This window comes from Setaria viridis, chromosome 2 (assembly GCF_005286985.2).
Source record: "Setaria viridis chromosome 2, Setaria_viridis_v4.0, whole genome shotgun sequence".
NCBI classification, from domain to species: Eukaryota; Viridiplantae; Streptophyta; class Magnoliopsida; order Poales; family Poaceae; genus Setaria; species Setaria viridis.
Genome location: NC_048264.2, coordinates 25,707,723 through 25,715,299, shown reverse-complemented (window position 1 = coordinate 25,715,299; position 7,577 = coordinate 25,707,723). Strand labels below are relative to the sequence as shown.

General features: G+C 42.1%; 1 long non-coding RNA gene across 1 annotated transcript; it reads left to right on the top strand.

Moving 5' to 3' along the window:
• The first annotated feature begins 3,491 nt into the window (after window positions 1–3,491).
• On the top strand, window positions 3,492–6,430 carry LOC117843534 (uncharacterized). Its single transcript, XR_011897493.1, has 3 exons — window positions 3,492–4,148; window positions 4,281–4,330; window positions 5,311–6,430. It is a non-coding gene; the product is annotated as an uncharacterized lncRNA (long non-coding RNA).
• The last annotated feature ends 1,147 nt before the right edge of the window (window positions 6,431–7,577 follow it).

Sequence of the window (7,577 nt, the reverse complement as noted above, 5' to 3'; positions counted from 1 at the left end):
GTGTTTCCAATACCGACCCGTCGGCACTCTTATGTAGTTGCGAAAAGCTTGTACTGTCTCCAAGGTTTTTCTATCTTTCTTGTTAAGTAAGTGACATATTTGTTGCTCAGCTGCTATTGCTCGGGACCAGGTATTGTTTCTAACTGCAACTACCATAAATATGATCATTATCAATAGGATATCACAAACGTTTGAAAAAAATGGTGGTGGGTTTTGGCAGATCCACCATCTTGGGTTCTGCCTCTGCAAGAGCCATTGCCTCTCTGGGAGAGCAAAGCTCATCTAGAGTTTTCCACCAGCACCCAGCCGCAACTTGCCATTACAAAAAGGTGATTTATCTATTGCACTTTTTTTGGTCCTTTTCCTGAACAAACGTCTGAAATATGTGACTCAAATTAATAATGCAGATATCTTGCACTAAAAAACCATATGTAATTAAAAATATTACCCGTTTTTCTTAAAAATTACATTCTGGTTTCTTTATGACAATTCAGACAGCTTCTTAATAAGCCGCCATCTGATTTATCTGAAAGTAATCCAGACTGTTGGAAATAATTATCATCTTTCTAATGATAACTGATATGGTGTTCTACCACAGCCGTCTACTCTCACCCACTAAGGTAGACTTCGTTTTACTACCAAGCCATCTATTATTTATATTTTGCAGACGATTGCACACTTTCATTTTGGCACCATCGGTAGCTGGCTACAGATGATTTCTCTTTCTTATGCAAAACCACCTAGCACAGATTAGTATTGGTCCATTACCAATAGATGGACCGCCGTCCCGACCTTGCCAGCTACCAACAGTCTAAAAAGTGGATTTGCCAGAGTTCATCAACCGTAAGGCTAAATAAAGGTATAAACAATGCCACAAGCTTCTTCCCGATTTTGTAGAGAGGAAGGTTCCTGGTACAGACATTCTTTACCGCTTTTCCAAAGTTGCTACAAAATCGGATCCAATGGACCGCATTTAATTAAATGCGTTGTGTAACCAATGCAAGTAATAAGAGAAGCTACTGTATCACTCACTGTATGAGCATTCGAGCTCGAGTCTGTCCAAGTAATCATTGTATGACGATCCTCGTACATGTGGCTGAAGAATTGTAAAAATGCCTAGCCCAATATAGTCAGCATTGTCAATTATGGCCATAAACCTTTGAAATTAAAGGGATTCAGATGTGCTCTATTTGTGGAACTGGCATTATCCATTATGAAGGAATCCACAGCAGGGCTAATGGGGCTGGGTACACGTTATGCCATAGACGTATGCCCCAAAAATTTGTCTGTTGTTCTTTACTTATAGTCGCCTTTAACTTTCCACATGCAAATCGAATTTATGCCTAGGCCCATTGGTTTCTTTCTGTCAACCATACGATAAGAATTACTTTTTCTAGCCATATATGTAGATTGCTTCATAATGGAGCAAAGTATCGGACTTTCCTGTGGAAGAATCAAAAGGTGTCGGATTTGTAAAGTTGTGCTATGTTTATACTAAAAAATATCAGTGTTCATGCAAAGTGAGACAAGCCAGTTGACAAGTACATTCAAAATAAGTACTCGGGGGCTAAGGCTACGGGTATTACAGGCTTCGACGGGTGTAAGACGTTGAATTTTAGCACAATAGTCGGGATCCCGCTCACATTCTTGAACATTTGCTTGAGCGTAGCCATGATTTCATCCGTGCTGACTTCATCAGGAGAGCATCTGGATGGATCGTCAAGGCCGGTGTACTCTAGCCTAACTAACAGCGCTGCTGCAGTGGTTGAATCCGTCGCTTCATGAAGCTGAATGCGACGCCAATACCAATCAGACCTTGTTCCTTCAGATTTGCTATCCGCTTCACCAGCTCAGGTACTTGCAGGCAGTCGTCATGCTTTGGCTCATCAAGCTAGCGGTTGTTCCAAGAAGGACGTTGTCCTGTCGAATCGGGGAGTCGGATTCTGGTTGCCAGTGTAGCACCATTTTTCTTTCCACCCGGTATTGGAGTCTATCAATTCGTAACCCAAATATTGGCTACTCACTGTTTCTCACATCTAAGATCCCGGGACTTCCAACCAAGAGGGTATGATCTTTTGAGGGCTGAGGCTTCACAAGGAAAAATTTCTGGAATAATTGAAAATGCGGCCTGATCCCAGAAAAGCTTCGCAAAAGTGGATGAAAATAGCAGTGTGGGGATCCCATTGGGGTTCAGATGAACCAACTCCAATTTATAAAAATCTAGCAAACTCCGGAAGAAATCTGAAGTTGGCAATGCGAGACCCCGCTCAATTAAGTGCGAAAATATTACCGTCTCATTGGGATATGTCTCCAACGGGCAGGCGTCGTCATAAGCAGATCTCTAGTTGATGAAGTATCGATCTTGGAGTAACTTGGCGGCTACGAGCGCTTTGATTTCCTCCTCCTCCAGAGTTGACTGCTTCCAGGCACAGACGGGATGTCGGTGCGTAAACTGACTAACAAGTAAATATTTGTAATTTTGCCGTGCGTTAGATCGGATATGGCCTAGCACACAATAATACAGAATGCATACTAGTTTGGGCAACGAGCCCTACGCCCAGTTGGGGTCGGTCGGTCGACTTTATTCCTGAGCTCAGGTGCTCAAAGTTTGCAGTGGGGGTATAAACAAGAGAGGGATGAGAGGGGTGCCTGAGTCCTGGCCGTGCTCTGCTCTCAGTGGAGGAGAGTGACTATCACACCCTGAAATTTTCGAATTTTAGGATATGATTAAAAAGAAATAACTAAACAACGATTTCTCATAATTTTAAAAGTTTCCCAAAATTTATTTTTATTCACAAGAAATTTAGTATAGGAAAAAATAATTGTTTGATTTTTGGAATCAAATAATGTTGTTCTTTGTCTATGCATTCATGTCGATGCATCTTGGTATTTCTTGAGTGAAAAAGTTTTAAAAATGCGTTTAGAGATTGGCCAGATCTTTCTGAGAATTTTCCAGCTTTTTCTGGAATTTATTCTCCTTTTTCCTAGAGCTAAATCCAATTTCTTTTGGAAGGCTCTAAAATCCTTTTTCACGAGCTCCAAAGATTTTATTTGGATTTCTTGTATCCCAATCTATCTCTAGGATTTTTCCTAGAATTTTTAAGATTTTCAGAACATTTTTCGTGGTTTAAATTATTTATCTAGAATTTTCTAGATTTATATTCCCACGTAAAATAATCTCTGAAAATAATCCATCTTTCTTTCTTAACGGGCTGAGCCCACGGACCCGACCCGCTCCGACCCATCTCCCTTTTTCCTCCCATCGGCCCAGTTTTGCCCGTCTTCATTTCCTCCACTCTCAGGCCACCAGGCCAACAACCATGCCGGCCCATCTCCACCTCACCCCCTCCCTCAACAGGCCACCGGCCCAAAATTCCTTCCGCCGGCCCATCCTAGCACGACATCTCACACCAGGCCGGCCCATCACCTCCTCCACTCTCCCTCTCACCGACAGGTGGGGCCCACTTGTCGGGAGCTCCTTCAACCTCCGGTCACAGGTGCTGCCGCACGCATGGCGCCGCCAGGCCGTCCGTGCCGCCTCGCCTCCCCACCTCCCCAACTCCCTGAGGCTCTCCGCCACTCACGCCGCATGACCTCCCCCCACTCGCGCCCTTTCCCCTTCTTCTCCCACGAAACGGCTTTCCCACCTCCGACCACCATTAATGGCCACGGGCGCCCCTTTGATCTCCCTAGATGCCGCCTCCGCTGCCTATCTGGGCTATAAAAGGAGCCAATCACCACCGGAGCTTCTTTTCCTCCATCTCCCTCGCCTCTTCACGCCCTGAACCACCGCCACCAGAGAACATTGCCGCCGCCGTCTTCGCTTCCCGCCGCCGGCTCGTGCGCCGCCGCTTTCGCCCGACGCCGCCGCCGGTGAGCGGCCCTCTCTGCTTCCCCGCGCACTCCTTTCACCTGCACCAGCCAGGTTCCCGCCGCGCCGGCAGGCCGCCGGCCAGTAGCTCTCCGTGCTCGTGCGCCTGCGTACGATTGAAGAAGAAGATAAGGCGAATTTGCAGTGAAGCCCCTTCCCTGGATGGCCGCCGTCGCCGGTGAACCGCTGGTCAAGAGCCGCCCCGTGCACCGGCAGGGCCCTGCGCAGGCGTGTGAAGAGGAATCGAAGGTCGAAGATCGGAGCTGGAAGAGATAAGGTGTTGTTTTGCAGTCTAACCCCTGAGGGCCCCAGTAATCTTTTCCTTATTCCTTGTGTCTTGGAAATTCTTCAGAAAAACTCCCTAAACTTTCAGTTCCTTCAATCTGATCCAATCCTTACTCTTTTGCAGATCTAACCCTGAAGTTTCAGCTTTTCACGGGCTCTGTTCACTGAATCTTGGTAATCTTCTCTGCTAACCCCTGTAGTTTACGGTTAATCGCGTTTTAGTCCTTCGAACCTTGTTTAGTCCGTAGATTTCGCGTTTTAGCTCCGTCTTAATCCGTTCAAGTTGCGCTAGATTCTTAACAGCATAAAGTACACGTTAGTATTGTTGTTACTCATCATTTCATGTCTTTGAAAATAAATTTAATAATAATTTGATTAATGCCCAATTAACATGTGTTTCTCTAAATAAAAGTTACCAAAAGTTATACACCGTTTTTCATAATAAAAATTAATTTGATTAATGATCATTTCACATCCTTTCCTAAATAAAATTCAATTAGGTTATACATCGGTTTTTCATAAATTAAAGTTAATTTGATTAACACCTATTTAAATAATTCTTCCAATTAAAATCCAATTAGAGATAAACCTCGGTTTTTCTTAAATCAAATTTAATTTGATTATACTTATTCAATTTTCCTTCTAAAATAAAAGCTACATAGGTTATAACTCGAATCTTCATAATTAAATATTAATTTGGCTAATATAAATACAAATGTGTTTTAATATAATATGCTTAGTTGAACTCGAAATATAAAGCTATGCGCTTAGATGTTGATCTATGCTTTATTTTAAACTTAAATGTTTAATTTGCATAAATTGTACTTAAAATATTTATAAATAAAATTTTACTAGACTTTACATCGTCTTTCTCATATCAAAATAAATGACTTGATTAATTCCAACTAAAGGTATTTCTCCAAAATATCTTTAAATTGTTTTCTCAAATAAAATAAACGAAGCAAGTAGCTCTTGTCTTTTCTTTTATAATTCAAATCTCTCAATAGTTCATTTTAAGCGTTTCTCACGTTTGCGTTTCCTTATATTGAACCCTTGTCATTTAGTACGCTCTTTTGAAGCCTTTCTTTTATTTTGGTGTATTGTTCTTAGTTTCTTTTGTTTGTTTGTTTGTTGCTGATGTTTACTTCGATTAGAAGGATCGCCGTTCGAAGTTTTGAAGGTTAAGAGTTTCAAGAAAGCAAGATCTGAAGAGCAGTAAGAGTAACTTTACGTTGGAGAAAGGTAAGTGTCCATAACCATCCTTCTACCTATGCTTTATTCACAAGATCACTTGATTTAATCGGAACATGGAGAACCACCCGGGAAAACAGTACAACCACAAGGACCACATGGCTCTAGTCTTGGCTAATTAATTAGAGACTCTAGTCTGGGGTAATCTTACTTGAAAAGGGCAAGAGGGGCGGCAGTTGATGGGATATACCTCGGTCCTCTTGGGAAGTGGGCTTTGCTAAGACACTAAACCTACTAGGGAGGGTGTATGCTCTACTACTGCTCTGGAAACCTTAGCGGGTTGCCACTTATTAGGGAATCTTTGTAAAGGCCTCGTAGCGTCCCTATGCAATCACACCTCGGAACTGTGGTATTGTGCCTAATCAGCACAACATGGTTGGGTCCAAAGTTCTCTGAACTTTTACGCGATTTGTGGGTAAAGATATACAACCTCTGCAGAGTGTAAACTGATATATCAGCCGTGCTCACGGTTAAGAGCGGCCTGGACCCTCAAATGATTAAAATTTGAAAATGGATTAAATCATTAATTCCGGTTAATTCCTGTGGCCTTGTTGAGTACCAACCATAAGTGTACTCACCTTTGCTTATCGCTGTTCAGAAGAAGAAGATGTTATGAAGATGTTGTGAAGATGTTGCTGAGTTCTAGGTGTACGCAACCCCCGGTCGAGTGCCTGTGAAGTTTGGAGCCTCTGTTTCTAGAGTTTAAGCTATGTTTCTCTGATAGTCTTGTAAGTCCTTTTTGTATCTTTGTACGTGATACTGTTCCTGTTATTCACTTATGATGTCACTATATGTATGAAACTTGATCCTAGCATACATATAGGTAGCACTGGTCTCTTCGTAAGGTCTGTTTTTCTATAAAAACAATTACCGTCTGACCCCTGATCTCTCTGATGATTATTCTCACTCCTTGAACATCTTATCTACACCTCGATTGCTTATTTCTGAACAACCTTGGTTCTTAGTCCTTTACCTCCACCTTGTTTTACTATTGCTAAATTCTCAATCCTTGTCTATTGACTTACTCCCTCCTTAAAAAAATATTTTTGCTACTTGCACCTTGGTCAATTTACCCTTCTTATTTTTGCTAAATCCTCAACCCTTATTTGTTTATTCTTTCTCCTTGATGCCTTTTGATCTTGATGCATATCATCTCCTTGATTTATAGGTGCTATGGCTACTCTCTCATCTCTTACTTATTTATCTCCTTGATGACCTACTTATCCTTGTAAACCTGTTTCCTTGATTTTATTTTTAATATATCCATTTTTACCCGTTGTACCTCTCCTTGCTTTTCAAATACTTTGGATTCTTCCTTGACTTTTGATTCCAAAGTATCTTTTCTAATTTAAAAATGTTCAGATGATCCGCGTCAGCTGTCCTAAAGCTTGTCCAAGTCATCTAAAGAATAAAGCTATCAGGTCACCATCAGAAGTCAAGCCTTAGCGTCCGAAGAAGCAATCTCTTCATAGGAGTACCCTTTGCAGCCTTACTAACAATGTTTAGCCTCGTTCCTTGACTGTGTGTTGACTGGTGAAACTCTGTGTTTGCATGTTGATGCTTGTCTTTATGACCTTAATTGAGTTGGTTCTTTGTATTGATTGTTGGTGTATTGTGGGTCTTCTACCTTCAATGACATCAGTTGTCTAGCTGGATTCTTCTTTTGGACCTTCCACCTCCTTGTTATCCTCCTTTCTTTCTACTCAAACCAATGAAGAAGGTCGGAAGATGGAAACTGAAGTCAACACCAACGACAACAGGCAAGTGTTAACATGGAGACCGAGAAGGTTTAGACATTCCTAAATATGGGGCTGGACACCGAGACACATCTGACATGGAGACCATGACGCAAGATGACGTAGTCTACATGGAAAGACAGGAACTAGTCGAGGATTAGAAAAGTACTCGTTGTAATGAGAGTATGACTCCTCTAGTCGTATCCGACTACTATTCTTGTAACCAATCGACCTGTAACCATACCCCGGCAATATACGGTGAGGCAGGGACCTCCTCCAAAGCAATTCAATCCAACCAACACACATGACGTAGGTTATTACGCTATTCAGCGGCCTGAACCTGTCTAAATCATGTGCCTGTGTTTACCTTCGAGTTCCTGATCTCGATGAGCCCCACTAACTTCTAAACACTGACATATCCTATGTTGTACATA